Source organism: Mesocricetus auratus, unplaced genomic scaffold (assembly GCF_017639785.1).
Source record: "Mesocricetus auratus isolate SY011 unplaced genomic scaffold, BCM_Maur_2.0 Super-Scaffold_100011, whole genome shotgun sequence".
Taxonomy (NCBI): domain Eukaryota; kingdom Metazoa; phylum Chordata; class Mammalia; order Rodentia; family Cricetidae; genus Mesocricetus; species Mesocricetus auratus.
Window position 1 is genome coordinate 1,212,501 of NW_024429195.1, and position 17,785 is coordinate 1,230,285.

Consider the following 17,785-nt stretch of genomic DNA (forward strand, 5'->3'; position numbering starts at 1 on the left):
CAGGGCCGCCTTACTTTCAAAATGCTCTGACCAGGATGCATTCTCGATAGCTGTTAAAATGAGTCAACTAGCAAAAGAAAATGCAAGCCATGTATGACAACACAGTGAATCAGAAAGCTCTAAAGAAAACCAAACTGATTTTGGAGATTAGGACAGGATAAAGGAGAGAAAGCCCCAATGTCATAAGGATGTTAGGTCTTCCAACAAAAAGAATTTAGAGAATAATTTCACCCTGATTCTGAAGTTTACAGGGAAATGCACAGGGTTGAGAATAATTACAATAATACTACAGAAAAGATCAAGCCTATGGACTGTGTAAATAACGGGATGTGGCCAGGGCACGAGAGCCCATTCTAATCCACAGAGCATTCCCTGGAAGAAACTGGCATAGATGGAAATGACTGTGTAGGTCACTGTGGAAGAGATAAGCCCTGAAGCAGATGGCTTTCTGACTAGTGTTGACAGTCTGAAGTAAAAGAAGACAGATCCCTACATTTTACCACACATAATGCTTTATAAATTGAAGACTTAAAGCAGAAAATGCGAAGCTTTAACCATGGTTGGGAGTCAGCAAAAACAATGAATTTCTGTTTTCTGTGGAGGGAATGATTTCTTAAGAAAAAGAAAATACAAACAATAAAGGAAAAGATTTAAATTAACTAATCAAAATACACTGGAAACATCACAGAAAAAAGGTATGATTCAACGCACAAAGTTGAATCACATATTTGCATTCAGCATAATTACCCTCGAACATACTTATTTGAGAAAGAATTAATAAAAAATATTTGTATAAAGAACTTTTTGAGTGTTGGGGATGTCTCCAAGTTGGCGAGATGTGACAATGTAAAACAGTTCTCCTCAAAGGGGATGAGATTTGGATTATTCCCAAGTCAAGTATGAGTGACCATGGCTGGGAATACAGGTTGAGTGACGTTAATCCAGTGTCTTCGTTTCTTTACCTATTGCATGAAATTCTCTGACCAAAGCAGCTTAAGGGAGAATAGACTTAGTTTGGCTCAGAGTTCAAAGGTAAAGTCTATCATTGCAACTAAGCCACAGCAGTAAGCACTTGAGGAAGCTAGTGTTGTTGCATCCACAGTCAAGAAACAGAGGCAGATGAACGTTAATGCTCATCTCACTCTCTGCCATCGCTACAGCCCCAGGTCCCCACTGAGGGATCGATGCTACTCCTAGTGGGCAGATCTTCCCACTTCAATAACTCAGTCAAGATGATCCTCTACAGGATACCCAGAGGCCCTGGCCCAGGTGATTCTATGTCTCTTAAAACCAACGGCTGAAATTAACTGTCACACCCAAGTTCCCTGTTCCAACATGGAGCTTTTTATGCTAATAGGACAAAGTCACAAATCAGCATACTTTTCCAATGCACTGGCAAATACATCTGGTTGGCTACACCTCAGATGCTAGCTGACAACATTCTTAGCCTTGGGGTTGATGGACATGTGTTCATAGATTCCAAAGGATTTACCTAACAGTCACAAGGATGGTAGGTCACACACTGAAATGGACAGCAAATGGCCATTTAAGGAAACTAGATATATCCCAAGATGATTTGTAATTAAGCTATGAAGCTCCCCCAGGCCATCACAGTTGTAATCAGGCAATCCACCTTTGTAGATGCAGCGTCCTTCTGGGAACTTTGGTTCACCTAACATGTAACCTCAAATTTCATCACCCTGTATCAGAAGTTCTTAGGTACACATCAACTTGTCCTTCACACACCAACCTGGGCTACATGAGACCCTGGTTCGTTGCTGTTTTTAAGAACTCCTTTTAATTCAATAAGAAAAAGCACTTGCTGTGCAAACCTGAGGGCCTGGGTTTGATCCTCAGCACCTACAGTAAAAGCCAGGCTCAGCAGCATGTGTCTGTAGTCTCATCTATGAGAGGACAAAAACAGGTGAGTCCTGGCAGCCTAACTGGCTGGCCAGCCAGCTGAAATAGTGAACTCCAGGTTCAGTTGAAGACCCTGTCTCAAAATACTGGGCAGCAAAAGAGAAAGACATACAGTGTTAACCTGTACACACACACACACACACACACACACACACACACACACACACACACACAATGGGGGTGGGGGAAACAGGGAGAGGAAAAAGGAAAGATATCAGAGGAGGGAGAGGGAGAGAGAATTTCACACTCAGTGGACTGGCAAAAACTAAAAGATCAAATAATATTAACTGCTGTTGATGAAGTAGGGTGATGAACTGCTAACCAATGCGAGAGAAAATATAAACCAGGCCAGTTACTTTGGAAGATAAGTACCTGTCACTAATGTGTGGCACCTACATCTATTGTGACCTTAACAATCCCAGTACCAAGTATAGATCCATGTCAAACTTATGAACATGTGGCCCGCAAAGCGGTGAATGAGGATGCCCAAAGCAACCTCTCTGTAATAGAAAAACGGCAGCGTGTCAGGTTGCTGTTGACGGACTAGTAACTAAAGCAGAGTGGAAACGCAGCAGACACTGAACAGCTGTAGCAAGAAAATCAGCTAAGGGTCCTTGAATGAACCCAAAAAATAAAATGTTGAGAACAAGTCAGGGAGCCACAGAATAAATTATCTTATTACATTAACACTGGGAACACCTGAACTAATCAGATGAATACAGAGATTATAAAACCATAAAGGAAATAAAGAGAATAAACATATGCAATCCAAATAGTGCACTCTATCCACGCAAGAGAGACACACATCCCAACTGTGGCTAATGTCTGTTTCCTGGACGGAGTGGTAACCATTATGACGGTTATTTTACATGTACTCAGTATGAATAAATGCATGTAATATAGGACTCACAGCTTTAAAGAAAAAAGGAAATTCTACAAGGCAAAGTGGAAAATGTTTAAAAAGGTCATTTGATTGACCAAACTAAGGGTCGCTGTGGACCATAACTAAAGGGAAACTTCAGGTGCAGTGCTGAAAGTCCTGTTCATTGTTTTGGAACACCAGTGTGTATGTGAATAGCTGTCACCTGGGACATAATACTTAATAAATCTGGTGAAAAAGAGGAAGGGAGAAAGTCTTCTAAAGGGCTGGTTGGGGCTAGCTGCTTCACACTTGTGAATAATTGAATCTGGGCAATAAACAGACTCCTTGTTGTTTGGAAGGAGTTCATGGCTGTCTTGACTAAGGAAGAGAGCCATTCTCCTGTAGAAGACTATAGCCCATCCTGTCTTCACATTACTAATGCCTGCACTGACAACTATAGCACAACACTGAGAACTACTAGTCAAATACCAACTAAGTTGTGTTAGTATAGAGTTTTTTCCCCCGATAGAGCAATCACTGCTACTTATGGGCAACGACAGGGTCTGCCTGATAGTGTTTAACCTAATCCAAAAGTATGAAAACTTGCCCAGCTACATGAGACTTAGGGAGACCTCAAAGGGATGGGAAGGCAGGTTCTAAGCACATGGCTGAGCTCTCATGGGTGATGGCAAGTTGGCTTTGCACTGGAATTGATATTGTAGGTGAATAATCCTGTATGCTGACTGCATGCCTCAGTCTGTCTTTCTCATTAATTGTAAGTTGAATAAATACGAAATTATAACATTTCATCTTTATGACTTCTTTTACTTTTTGAGATCATGGCATAATTACATCATTTCCCCCTTCTTTTCTAACCTCCAGACCCTCCCATAAACCCCTCTTTGCTCTCTTTCAAACTGTTGCAACTTTTTTCATGAATTATTGATACTTGCTTATTAAAGTACAAAATGATGATTTAAAACCTTGTACATATCACACAGCTTAAAAACAACAAAGTCTAGTGCAATCCTAGAAGCTCCTTCTGAAAATTCCCTTTCCGTGTGTGTGTGTGTGTGTGTGTGTGTGTGTGTGTGTGTGTGTGTGTGTGTGTGTGTGCCTCTGTGGGTGATTGTGTACACATGTGGAGGCCAAAATACAACTTTGGGTGTTTTTGCTCAAGTACTATCTCCCCATTTTGAGACAAAATTTCTCTCTTATCTGGAACTCGCTAAGTAGTCTGGGCTGTCTGGCTAGTCCCAGAGATCCATCTGTCTCCACCTCCCCAGTATTATGATTAAAAATGCCACTGTGCCTGGCAGCTTTTCTTTTCCAGTATGGGGTCTGAGGACTGACCACAGGTCATGGTGTTTGCAAAGCAAGTGCTTAACCGACTGAGCTCTGTCGCAGGCCTCCATCTTCCCTTTCTCTGCTCAGGGAAAGGTAATTTAATCTATATCATCCCACTGTCTTTGTTTTGTTCGGTTACCTATTTGTACACAAATTTAAACACTAAATACTTTGGGAAACGCTCTTTGTTCATGTAAATACAACCAAGCTGCCTTATTCTGTTACCATATGGTTTTTCCTTTTTATTCAACTATCTTTTGAGATGAGATAGAACCACATTGTAGATAAAGTGGCCTTTATTTATTCGTGTTCGTTGGTCACTTGTACAATGTGTGAATAGCACATTACATGAGTCCCTTACTGACAAATGGGTACTTAGATTCTTTCTAGCTGATTCTCATTACAACATTGAATTCTCTCTCTCTCTCTCTCTCTCTCTCTCTGTTTCTCTCTCTCTCTCTCTCTCTCTCTCTCTCTCTCTGTGTGTGTGTGTGTGTGTGTGTGTGTGTGTGTGTGTGTGTGTGCTCCTCCAGGACTTCAATCAGGCATGGGGCTGTTGGCTTACCTGACAGCTGCAACTTCCCTGGCCACTCTGAAGTAGTTGCTGAATCACTCCATTCCTTCCCACCCCCACCAGTATTTAACTGGAAGTTCCTGTGCTCCATACCTTCACCCTTCTTTTTAACCCTCTCATGGGTTAGCAGGCATCACACACACCCTTTGATGTGTCTGATATAAATCACACTTTCAAGTAACTGTAACTACGATTTTGTCCTTCTACAATCCAGGTACTTAGAACTACACCCAGAATTAGAGGTTAGTGGCCATGTTGAGTCAGGGCATGCATGGTCTTACTTATCAAAGAACAGAGCTTACAAAGGCAGATGTCTGCTCCCCAATAAGCTGATGATGGATGACTATGAAGGGAAAATCATGATGTTAGTATAGTAGTAGAGGTGAAATATTACATTTGGCACTATTGGGAAATCACCCAAGTTTTGTGGGTTTCTGACTTTATAACTACAAGATATTTGGATAAAAGCACACTCACTTAAGGTGATATACGAATTCTCAATCCAAGGGGAAAGCCTCATAAAAGTAGTATGACATTAAATACATCTTACAAGCAAAGCATTTAACTTGGCAAGATTAACAAAATAAAACACATGGGTTAGATTTCCCTTAAAATACACAGTGGAATAAAATGTGCTCAGCAAAATATTCTTCAGTGCTTGCCAAACGAGAAACATCTGAAAATAACCTAAGAGCTTTCCTTAAACCACAGTCTGTTTCTGGCTCTGTCTGCCACTTAATTAAGTGTTGTTTTAATAATGAAGTGCATCAGGGTTGGGGGCTGCATCCAGCTTACAAACCACTCATTTTGAGTTAGTTAGAATAAAGATAATAGTATTCACATGAAAAAAATATGCTTGATTTCATGGTCTTACCATCATAGCATTCATTTCATATCAGCCTTAATAGCTGATATTGAATAATTAGCTGCAGTGCTTTGAATAGGAATGCCCCCATAGGCTCTTATATTTCAATACTTGATCACTAAGGAGTAGCACTATTAGGAGGTGTGGCCTTGTTGGAATAGTTATGGCATTGTTGGCGGAAGTGTGTCACTGGAGGTGGGCTTTGGGGTTTCAAAAGCTCAAGCCAGACCCAGTGTCTCTCTCTTTCCTGCTGCCTGTGGATCCAGATGTAGAACTCTCAACCTCTCCAGTGCCATGATGTTTACCTGTGTGCTCTTATGCTCCCCCACCACAATGACAATGAATTAAACCACTGAAACTGTAAACAAGCCCCAATTAAACGTTTTCCTTTCTAAGAGCTTCATGTTATGGTGTCTCTCCACAACAATAGAACACCGAGACACTAGCTGTTTTCTGAAATCTCAGTTGGTTAACAAAATTTATTCATTGTTTTCAGCTGAAATTTTATGTAGAAATTTTTGTGGTGGCTCACAGTTAAAACAACTAGTTCTAAGGTTCCCTGGCAACTACAACACCCCTGCTCAAATGTGGGAGCCTATAGAAATGGCTCTACGTCATGCACTTCAAAAAGTTTTGACTGCCCTTGCTCTTCCAAGGAAAATCAATAGGATTTTCTAGCCTAAGATATGAATGCAAAAGGATGCTTGGCATAGGACGTGGTCACTGCATGTCCTGCCTGAACAATACAATACTTAACTCAGGAGAGAGTTACTTGGTGTTTTGGGTATTAAGAAGGTAATTATGCTTGCTTGTTTTTTGTGTCTTCATAAGGAATTTTTTTGCTTTCTCCCCCTCTTTTGATGGGGATATAAAAAGACTGTGCTCAATAAACTGGGTAATTCAGTATTCACTTGATGTCCTCTCGACTCTACTCTGTGTCTCTATCTCCTCCTTAGTATCTTCACCCGCCTCTTCCTTTCCTCAGTTCGCACTCTCCCTCTGAGGTACAAACACAGGTCAAAACAGATACCCCTCAATGTGGGGCAATGACACATGGGGGAAAGTGTTTCTTTATTCAGTGTCTTCACAATGTGAGGTCTTGAACTTTTGTTGTGTGATGTGTATGTGTATGTGTATGTGTATGTGTATGTGTGTGTGCTCTCCCACACATGTGGATGCACACATGGAGGCATGCACCATGGGCACACGTGGAGATCAGAGGACAATGTTTAGGAATGAGCTCTCCCCTTCCACTGTAGGTTCCAGGGATAAACTCAGATAATAAGACTTGTACCACAAGTGCTCTCATCCACTGAGCTATGCCAATGACCTTTTAAAACCAACCTTTAAGAGCTGATACAAAAATACTTACAAACGCTAATTAAGTACATGCACGATAAAATTCAGTATATTCCTAGAACATATGTACTTTTCCAAGTATATGAAAATGCACTTTTGAAATAGAAACTTAAAATTCTATTTTTAATAGATGTCGTCTAAGTAAATCTGATTGTTTTGTGAAGGATAAACGAAATATGGAAAAATAAGTTCTAACTGCTTCAAGGCTTTGAAGATTTTATGGATAGAAAGTAAGTGTACAAATGGATATTCAACATGATAAGCAACTAGGCTCAAAACAAAACAACAACAAACCAAGAAAAAAATCCGAGAAGCAAAACTGAAATTAGCTGTGATTGTACATACACATTAAAGCATCTAAAGTTAATAATACATCAAGTAAGCAAAACTGGCCAGACAAACTATTGGTGAAGATGTAGGAACTAGAACTTTCAAGTGATGGTAGGGAAGTCTAATAAAACAAGTCCTTTGGACAAACCACTGGCAATTTGTTTTTGTTTTGTTTTTTGTTTGTTTGGTTGGTTTTTCAAGACAGGGCTTCTCTGTGGCTTTGGAGGCTGTCCTGGAACTAACTCTTGTAGACCAGGTTGGTCTCGAACTCACAAATATCCTCTTGCCTCTGCCTTAGGAGTGCTGGGATTAAAGGTGTGCCCCACCACCACCCAGCTGGTAATTTCTTAAAAGAGCCACATATATAGACCCAGCCTTTCTACACCTAAGTTTTTATACAAGAGAAATGAAAACACACATATACACTAACTTATGGGAATGTTGTAGCAGCTCTGTTTGTAATATTCTAAGTTAGGTAAGACCCAAATCCAAGTGGGTAAATTGCAATGTATCCACACAATGGTATAATTTTCAGTCAGGTAAAGATCCAACCACTTAGATGAATCTCAAAGTAATTATATACTATGAAAGAAGCCATTAAAATAGTTCTACTGCATAGCTCCATGTAAATAAATCCAAAAAAAATCAACCTATCTTCAGTGACAGACAAATCTGTAGGGGGTTAGCTGTGACGGGGAGGGTGTCAAACATGTGAAGGTATAAAAGTCAGGAGGAAACTTTGGCAAATGGTAACTAGTATCTTCATAGAGATGATTTCCCAAGTATAAACTATATTAAAACGTACCAAAGAGCACACTCAAAATACGCGTGTGTCAGTTATACACAAAGAAAGCAGTTTCAAAATTATACCTAGTACTTGAAAAATGGAGAAAAGACACACACGTGTCTACACTGTTGACATAAATGTAAACACTAGATCCTCTGAAGGGCACAGCTTCTTTGTCAGATCATTGGAGAGGCGTACTCTTTGATCCAGATATTCAATGGATAGGACTTCGTTGTAAGGATATTGATTATAGTGTTATGAGTCTCAGTACTGACTCAGAAAAAGGGGGGCGCTGAGTGTCCGGCCCTACTTACCATGACTTGAGGTGACATGGCCCTTAGCCTCTTCCACTAGCTCTGTTTTCCGCATGAGATTGGAGATGTGACCACTCAGTTTCCTGCTCTGGCTGCCTCCTGCCATGCCCCCACCACCATTATGGGCTCTTCCTCTGGAACCATATCCAAAAGGAACTCACTCTTCCGTACACTGCTTTTGGCCATGGTGTTTCATCACAGCAAATAAATAAATAAATAATAGCCTGAGCCGTAGTGTGGAGTTGGACAGGAAGAGCAGACTTTGGTTAGGCTGTCAGGGTTCGCGTCCTAATATTTACTAGCCATGTGACTTTGAACAGTGTTCTTAATTTCGTATTTTTTAAAAAATATTTGATATTTTTAGCAGGGTGAAGAATTTAATGGGTCCCGCTTCATGGGGATCCTATGTGGTTAATATTTATGTGTTTCTTGGAATTATGACTGGAATGCAGTAAGTGCTACATGATTATTTGTTTAACACACATCAAAAAGAAAATCTCTGTAAGTGGTTCCAGGTACACAGTAGCAGGAAATTGTGGTAGGAGGAAACATTCTGGGTAGTCAGATATGAAAAACTTTAATTTTATATTTTAAAAAACACTGGGAAATTTCACTTCAAAATAATAGTACCAATTGATAGAATCACAAGAAGGACATTTTTCCCTTTTGTCCCACATCTCACTACATTTTTTTTAAATACCCTGATTTCATTTATTAGTAGATGAGTGTGGTACCTTCTGTGTTAATGAGCCTCTAGTGGTAAGTGACAAGACTAAATGTGCTTTAGATTATTCTGAATATACTTATCAATTATCTTAAATGTCAACTCAAATTTGCAATCTTGGGGGCATTAATGAGATGGCTCAGCAGTTAAGCAACACTTGTTGCTCTCAAAGAGAATCAGGGTTTGAGTCCCAGCACTCACACAGGTGGCTCAAAAACTATCCTAATGACAGTTCTGGGGGAGTACAGGCATACATGCAGGCAAAGCACTCATACACATAACATAAAACAAATAAATCAATTTTTTAAAACTTGCGGTCTTTTCACACACACAAAATTCTTCATTTCTTCCTGATTTGAGATGGTGTTTTCACACATTTTAGATCCTAAGGATTTTGTCAGTAAGCTATGTTTTAATAATATTTAGATTGTATGTAAGTCTTAGCTATTTAAAGTTATCTTTTGATTTAAAAAAACTGGAATAATGCAATCACAGTTTAAAAAATGTAAATATGTATGTTAGCAGATACAAAAAGTACAAAGAGTTACCTAGTCGTGACCATACCCATCCCCCATCCACTTTGTTTCTGCTTGACCCTCTGGCCTTAAGAAGCAACACACACCACTTAAAAACTTCTTAACCCTCTTGAATCCCAGACTGATGCCTGGGAATCCAGCATGGGACTGATCAATACCCCCTTGAATGTGGGTGTCAGTGAGGAGGCCTAGGTAATCTATTGAGCCTTGGGTAGTAGATCAGTATTTATCCTGGGTGTACAAACGGACTTTGGGTGCCTATCCTACAATGAGAGTTGCACTCTCACCCTGAACTCTTGGGGGAGGGTCTAGGCCCATGCCTGGATGAAATGACAGACTATGGACACCTCCATGGAGGGCTTCACCCTCCCTGGGGAAATGAGGGGATATTGGGGGGGGGGTTGGTGAGAGGGCACGGGAGGAGGGTAGGGAAATGGAGAGGGACCTGGAATTGACATGTGAAGCAACCTTGTTTCTAATTTAAATTTAAATTTAAAAATTAAAAAATAAATAAAAACGTATTAACCCAAACATAAATAAAACACAAGCACACATATTTTATTCCTCCCGTTTATGTTTATAGACAGGCGGAAGAATGTTTATGTGCCACAAGAAGATATTTCAGCCATGGTATTGAGATGTCAGGAGGGGTGGCTTCTTTTTATGGATTCTGCTTAGCAATCGGTAGTATAGTCAGGTTTTCATTGCTGTAGCAAATACCTGAATGTAATGATTTAAAAGGAGGAAAGATCCGTTTCAGCTCATCATTTCAGAGCTTTCAGTCCGTGGTCACTTGTCCATACCTGTGTAAGCTGGAACAGCATGAGAAGGACACAAGAGAGGGGTGGAGACACACCCCCAGTAGCACAGCAGGGACACACCCCGGAAGCCTGCTTCCCACAGTGACTCACCTCCTAAATGTCCCTTGTCTACTCTCAGGCTCCCTTTGAGTCGTCGGCACTCACTACCAGCTTCACTTCCCTGAGCATCTGTTTTCTTCCACATCTTTACCTTAAAGTCGTCTTTGGTGAAATTCATTCATGTTGAGTTTTTATGAATCGTGCTTCCGGTACTAATTCTAAGAAAAATTCAGTTCACCCTGGGCTAAAAAATATCACTGTCTTAATGATTCTCTTAGAAATTTTAGTTAGTCTTCAGTATTGGTTCAAAACTATGTTGTTCCATCTTCACAGGTCTGTATAAATGGAATTTCTGAAGTTTTTTCCCCTGTTGGTTTTCAGTTTCAGTGCATTGAGATCATATGATAGATAGGATGTGGTTTCAAGTTCCTTTAACTTGCTTACTTGATTTGTGGCAATGTACGATCTATTTTAGAGGGAGATTCATGTGCTGATGAATGAGTATATGTCCCGTGGGTGTTGAATGGAGTATTATATACATTTCTAAGTCCATTTGATATGAATGTATACAAATGAATAAGTATCCATTTATGTAATACATATGCAGTTTAACTGTGTTTCTTTGCTGATTCCTTTTTAAACTAAATGATCTATTTATGAGAGTAGGAGGATTAAAATCCCTCACTATTTATTGGAGCCCATCTCTTCTTTTAGTACTGTTTGTTTTATAATATGAAATGCTCCACATTTTCTACAGATTAGAGATTGTTATGTCTTCTTCATTAATTAATCCCAAGATCATAATTCAGTTGCCTTCTTTAGTTCTTACTAGTTTTGTCTAAAAGTCCAATTTGTTTAATGTAAGTATGAAAATTTAGTTTGCTTGGAATATCATCTTTCCATCCTTTCACTTACAATGTAGGCGGGCTTTTTATGAGTTTCTTATAAACATCATAATGTTGATTCTTTTTTCTTTAAAACTGTTTTTTCTTTAAAACTGCTTTTAATTGAATAGCTAAGACTACTTACAGAGTTACTGTTGAAAGTTACAAACTTATTGCCCTTTTGTTGATTTTTTTGAGTGCCTTTTGTCCAGTTCTTTGTCTTTTATTCATCTTTGTAGTTTGATAATATTCTATCCATTTCTATTTATCATCTGTGTATCTACTCTTTCAGTGGCTTTTATACTTCTGCATGCAACCATGATGGGAGTCATCTTTCTTCCTCTTCTGGATAGAGAACTCTCTTAATTATCCTCTAAAAGGCTTATCTAGTGGTTTTGAATTCCCTTAGTTTTTGTTTGTGTGGGGGTGTTTATTTCCTTTTCCTTTATTAATTAAAACTTTCTGGTACAGTAATTTTCAAGACTTGAGATTTTATCATACAAGGTCTTCCTAGTCTACTAACAGAGACATCACTGCTAGTCTAATGTGCTTGCCCTGGACTGTGATTTGCTGATTTCCTCTTAGGAGTTTTAATTATTCCTTGGATGTGACTGTTGGGAATTGTTTGTAGAGTTGATTCTTGTCTATTGATCTCATGTCTTTGTCAAAATTATGCAAGTGTTCTGCTGTATGTTTTCAATGTCCTTAGCCTTCAATTCCCTCCGCTTTGGGTGTACTAATGATATAGAGACTTGTTGATTTAATGATATCCTAAAGATCTAAAGTCTGACTGAATGTGATATTTTTGAAAGTTCTGTCTTCAAGCTCTAATAGTGTTTTTTCTTTCTTTCTTTTTGCTTGATCTAGTCTATTCTTGAGCTTTCAACTGGATTTTTTATTTCACTTATTACCCCTTTTTAATTTCCAGGTTTCCTCTTTGGCCCTTTTTCAAAGTCTCTCTGTTGGACTTCTACTCATACCTGTAGTCAGACTTTCCTTAGGGCCTCCAGTTCACAAATAACAACACAGAGACTTGTTATTAATTTAAAAAGCTCAGCATTAGCTTAGGCTTGACTCACTAGCTCTTATAACTTAAATTAACCTGCTCTTATTAATCTACATTTTGCCATGCAGCTTTTTATCTTTCTTTCATTGTATATGTACAACTTTCTCCATATCTTCTTGGCATCTCCTCTGCTCTTCAATTATCTCCTCCTGCTTCCTCTCTCTTTTATGTGAAAGCTTTGACAGTGAGCGGCTTCCAGTTGAAAACGTACCTTAAGGTTATCACTCTATTATACAGCATTAAGTTGGTTTCTGTCGCACCTGCTGAGCAGCCTGCATCCAAGAATGTAGCGAGGTGGTCGGGATAGATGACACAGAGACCGGTCGGTTGTGTTAAGAAAACTTTATGCTCCCCAAGTCGGCTTAGGAAAACTCCCCAAGTCGGCTTAGGAGAGAGCTCCCCAAGAAAAAACGCTTCCCTTTTTAAGGACTTCTGCCATCCATCTACATACAATTCTCCAACCGAGCTCTCACACACCTCTCACAACTCAGACTTCTCACCCTCTTGGCTGGTGGTTTAATCTCTGGCCCCAGAATCGGGGAGAAACCCCAGGGAGCAGGAAGAAGCATCTAGCCTTAGGGGGGATCAAAGTCATGGTGTTTCAGTGAGCGAGCCCTTATCTGAGCCCTATCAAGAGCTTTATAGCACTGAATTGTTTTCAGTAAACATTATCTCACAGCTGCCTGCTCCCAGGCCAAAGGGGAAGTGGGTCTCTGCTCAAGGTCTGGTGTCCCTACAGTTTCCAGTTGGACTCAGTGATGTTTGCTTTCTTATTGTGATTTGTAAGTTTGAGCCCAGTTCATATTGGAATATCCATGTTTTGTTTCTAGAGGTCTCACAAGAGTGGAAACCCTACAGCAATAGAGGCAGGCATGGTTTAGACAGGCATGGTTGAGGTGCACCCTATGTGCTTACTTCTACAATGGAAATGATGGCTCCTAATGGTTGCTGGTTTCCTCAGTTACCGCTGATGCTGATGTGCTTGGAAGGCTTTCTAGTGCTGGCTCCACCAACAGTGGTGAAAGACCTGAAGCCTGTGTCTCCAACTAGACCCCGGAGAGATGAAGGAGAAGCACGTTATCCAGGGGAATCACAGCTCCTTCTCTGTAACTTCTGATTAGTCTGAGTTCATTTTGCCCCATTCTTATCCATCTATGCCGTTTGATGGTTTACTGCATATATTAATAAGAGCTTACTGTATTGATAGGCTATCTTCACATCCATTCTTGTCAACGGCCTGTGAACAAAAGGGTATGCAGGCAAAGTGTGCTGTAGATTTTCATGAGCGTGGTAGCTGAAGGAGTCATATGGTTCTCCCTGCTGTTATCTTGAGCATCTCTATGCACGCACAGGGTCTCAGGCCTCCTCAGCCATGTGCACTTGATGGACCTGTCTCTCACCAATTATTTCAGCCACAGTGTCCACCACAGCACGGAGCAGGAATGAATTGTAGTCAGAAAGAATAATCCTTCTCAGTTGCAGTGTTCCTGGGAGTGAGCCAGAGTGGAACATAGCAGGCACCAGACAAAGTTTCCTTCCAGATCTTCTTTAGATTTTGCACCCCAGGAACAGGGAAGACCTCAGAGCCGTATGTTACATGGGTGACAATGTTCAATACTAGCTCTCACATGAAACCACACATGATGGGTTTTGATCCTCGTCTCAAAGGCAGAGTATCTACCCCCTTCCCCCCAGTTCTCAAAGATTGTAGCCTCCATTCATCTTTGTGTTACAATGTCTGTCCTCCATAGTAATAAACCATTCCCTTTCTTGCCCGGGCAATGCTATCTTTGGGTTTAATTCTAAATATTATGTTGACCTCTTTAAAAGTAATTTTACTACCTGTGGGGGTTTCCTCAAGATAATGTTGTCTAATATATTCTAATGACCTCCGCATATATTAAAGGAGCTGATCTAAATGGATTTTTCGTGGCTTGCCCTTTTCACTCGATATTATGATTTTAATATTAACATAAGTTAATGTGCATTCTCAGCCAGTTTGTGTCAGAGTCACTGTACCCAGCTGCATCTGGTTCTTTAGATATCCAGCTGCTAATTTGGTGCCCCTGGAATGTGGTAGGAGTCTCCTAAAGATGGTATTATGTAGGGTTCCCTGAGCCCTAGAAGAAAGAGTCCAAATTCAGACAGTAGATCCGTCCTTTACTCAAGATGTCTCCTGGCTACAGCACCATGGGTGCTGGCTGGAAATTGTTGTAAATTCCATTTTAAAAACTAGGTTCCATGCAGATATTAGGCTCCTTATATAATAGGCTGTGAGGCTGGAAGAGCTACGAAAAACCTTTCCATCGCCTTGATTGGCAGGCAGTATCCATGCTGACACAGTGTACTCTTTTCCAACTTTACTCCTTTGGGTGTGGAGCCAGGGTGGCAGGTGCTAGGATATTTTGTTTCCCTTGCGACCCTATTGTTTCCATCTCCGGATCTTACAAGGCCTCCATTTTTCTCCTGTTGATTTCCTGCTTTCTCCAGGATCATGCATCCTAATACTCAGCTGTACAAGTGTTGCTGTGGGTCTTTTTGCAGCAACAGGTGAATGTGGCTGCCTCTATTTAGCCTCTTGAGGGGCTCTTTTATTGTAGCTTTCTTTTCATATTGACACAATGAGAGAGATGTCCACTCTCTTATCCCTGGTATTGGTAATTGGTGGCTTGTCTCTGTTTTTCCAGTTGTCTGGCTAGAAACGTTTTCCTCAAAAAAGTAAATTCTATTCTTTTGATTCTGCTGCTACCAAGATAACTAGAAATTTATTTACTTTTTTGTAACCAATTGAAAAGAAAAATCATTGCGTCTCGCTCCAGGGATTTCTTTGCTATATTCCTTTCTGCATAAGCATTGTTTTAAGCCACAGAAGTTAAATTTCATTTTTTTGAGCAAGCCAATCATAACCCAAACCTTTTATGGAAGGCCAAACCTTTTATGAAAAAAAGCACTAATAAGAATTTTAACTCATAATAATGTATGTAGTTAACACTTCGGTTTACAAGAGAATGGCTATATAAACAAAGCCATGTATTCCTCTCCATTCCAAATCACCAGTCTGCTCTCCCAAAGTAATCAGTTCAATTATGTATATAGCCTTTTCTGTGCTTTTAAAATACAAATATGTAAAAGCATAAAGCTCTAATTTCAAACCTTGCTTTAAATTTTGCCCTTCTAGTAACACTTTCTCTGGGTCGTATGGAAAAAAAAAAGAATTGTTTTTAGCATTATTTTTTCCTTTTATTTGGAAACAACCATTTTACATATCAATCCCCCATCCCCTCTCCCTCCCATCCTCCCATGCTTTCTACCAAACCCCCCAACCCACCCCCTGCCAGCCCCCCATGGATGGTAAGGCCTTCCATGGGGGATCATCAAAGTCTGTTCCATCATCTGGGGTAGGGCCTAGGCCCTCCTCCATGTATCTGGGCTGAAATAGTATCCTTCCATAGGGAATGGGCTTCCAAAGTCCATTTGTGCACTAGGGATAAACACTGGTTTCACTCTTAGAGGCCTCATAGACTGCGCAGGCCTCCTAACTGGCACCCACATTCAGAGGGTTTGGTTCAGTTCAGTGCTGGTTCCCCAGCTTTATGACTGAGGTTCCTGTGCTCTCACTAGGTCAGATCAGCTGGTTCTATAGGTTTTTCCAGCACGGTCTTGACTGCTTTGCTCATCACTCCTCCCTCTCTACAATTGAATTCCAGGAGTATGGCTCAGTGTTTAGCTGTGGGTGCCTGCTTCTGCTTCCATCAGCTACTGGATGAAGACTTGTTCAGGAGGCCTGGTTTGGTCCTATGTTGGTTCCCCAGCTATCAGACTGGGGTCCATGAGTTCCCATTTTCTCAGGTCAGCTATTTCTTCAGGTTTTTGCAGCATGGTCTCGACCCCTTTGTTGGTCACTCCTCCCTCTCTGAAACTGGATTCCAGGAGTTAGGCTCAGTGCTTAGCTGTGGATCTCTACTTCTGCTTCCATCAGCTACTTGATGAAGGCTCTAGAACGTCACTTAATGTAGTCACATTCTCATTATAAGGGAAAGGCATTTAAGGTAGCCTCTCCACTACTGCTTAGGTTCCTAGTTGTGGTCATCCTTGTGGATCTCATGGGTAGGTACATTTATATAGAAATCCCTTATGAATTTTTTAATTGGATTCTTCCTTTGTCCTAATAGTAAAGCAGAGCTAGAGACACACAGATGAACTAAATCCTGGCCCTTCTTGAGGACTGACCAGACAATGGGAGAGAATAAGATGGCTCAGATGAGCAGTGATCTTGTACAGACAAAGGAAAAAAAAATGACCAACCTTACCTGACATGGGTTTTTCTCCAGAAGGAAGAAAGCAGGGTTTCTGGTTATGGGGTAGTGGCATAGTTGGGGTATTTCTTGTTGAGGGGCCAGCAAGAGAAAGAAAACACGGGTGACGAAGAGAAGATGATGACTATATCACCAGCATGTGTCGCTTAGTTACAAGTGACAGAAGCAGCTCTTGTCTAACTAAACTTCAACGACTCTTATTAAAGGATAACAGGAGCTTGCATAATGGTTAGGAGGACTAGACATCAACATTTGATGAGGAAGCCGCTGCCCCTGGTTCTGAGGAACACCACCACTGCTGCCTTGGCCCAGTGAGTGCCAGTTCAGAGTCTGCGACTTGACTCAGCGACCGTGCTTGATCATAAACCTTGGAAGTTTCTCTCCCAGACTCAATGACAACCTAGTTTCTAAACAACTGCCCATTTTCAGGCTGTTCACTTCTAATCGCACAGTCTTTCCTGGAGAGCCCTCCTGAGCGTAAGTTGACTTCCACTTAGTCAAAGTTGATTCGACAGCTTAGATTCATTCCATGTGTGAGGCACCATCCCAAACTCCAGGAAGCAACCAAAGATAACAGTCTCTGCCTCCTAATGTTTGTGTTTGTGTGTGCACATGTGTGTGTGTAGGCAAGAGGCCAACCTCAGGTGTTGCCCACTTTTGTTTTTGAAATGAAAAAAAAAAATCCCATGGCAGGGGGAGTCAGTTACGACTTATAATTTAATAGGACCATTAGGAAGCACCCAGGCATGTCAACCCATTGACATTGCAACACAACTTTTCACCTAAAATTCATGCATGGGAATCATGTCATTGAGTTAGGAAAAATAAAAAATTGCGGGGATGGAGAAGTGGCTCAGCAGAACACTTACCGCTCCTGCAAAAGACCTAGGTTTGGTTCCCAGAACCTGCAATGGGCAGCTTATAATCACCTGGAACTCCAGCTCATAGGAGCCTAAAACCCTCTTATGACTTCCTCAGATGTGTGCACATACACTTACAGAAATATATACATATTCACAACTTTTGAATTCAAAATAAACC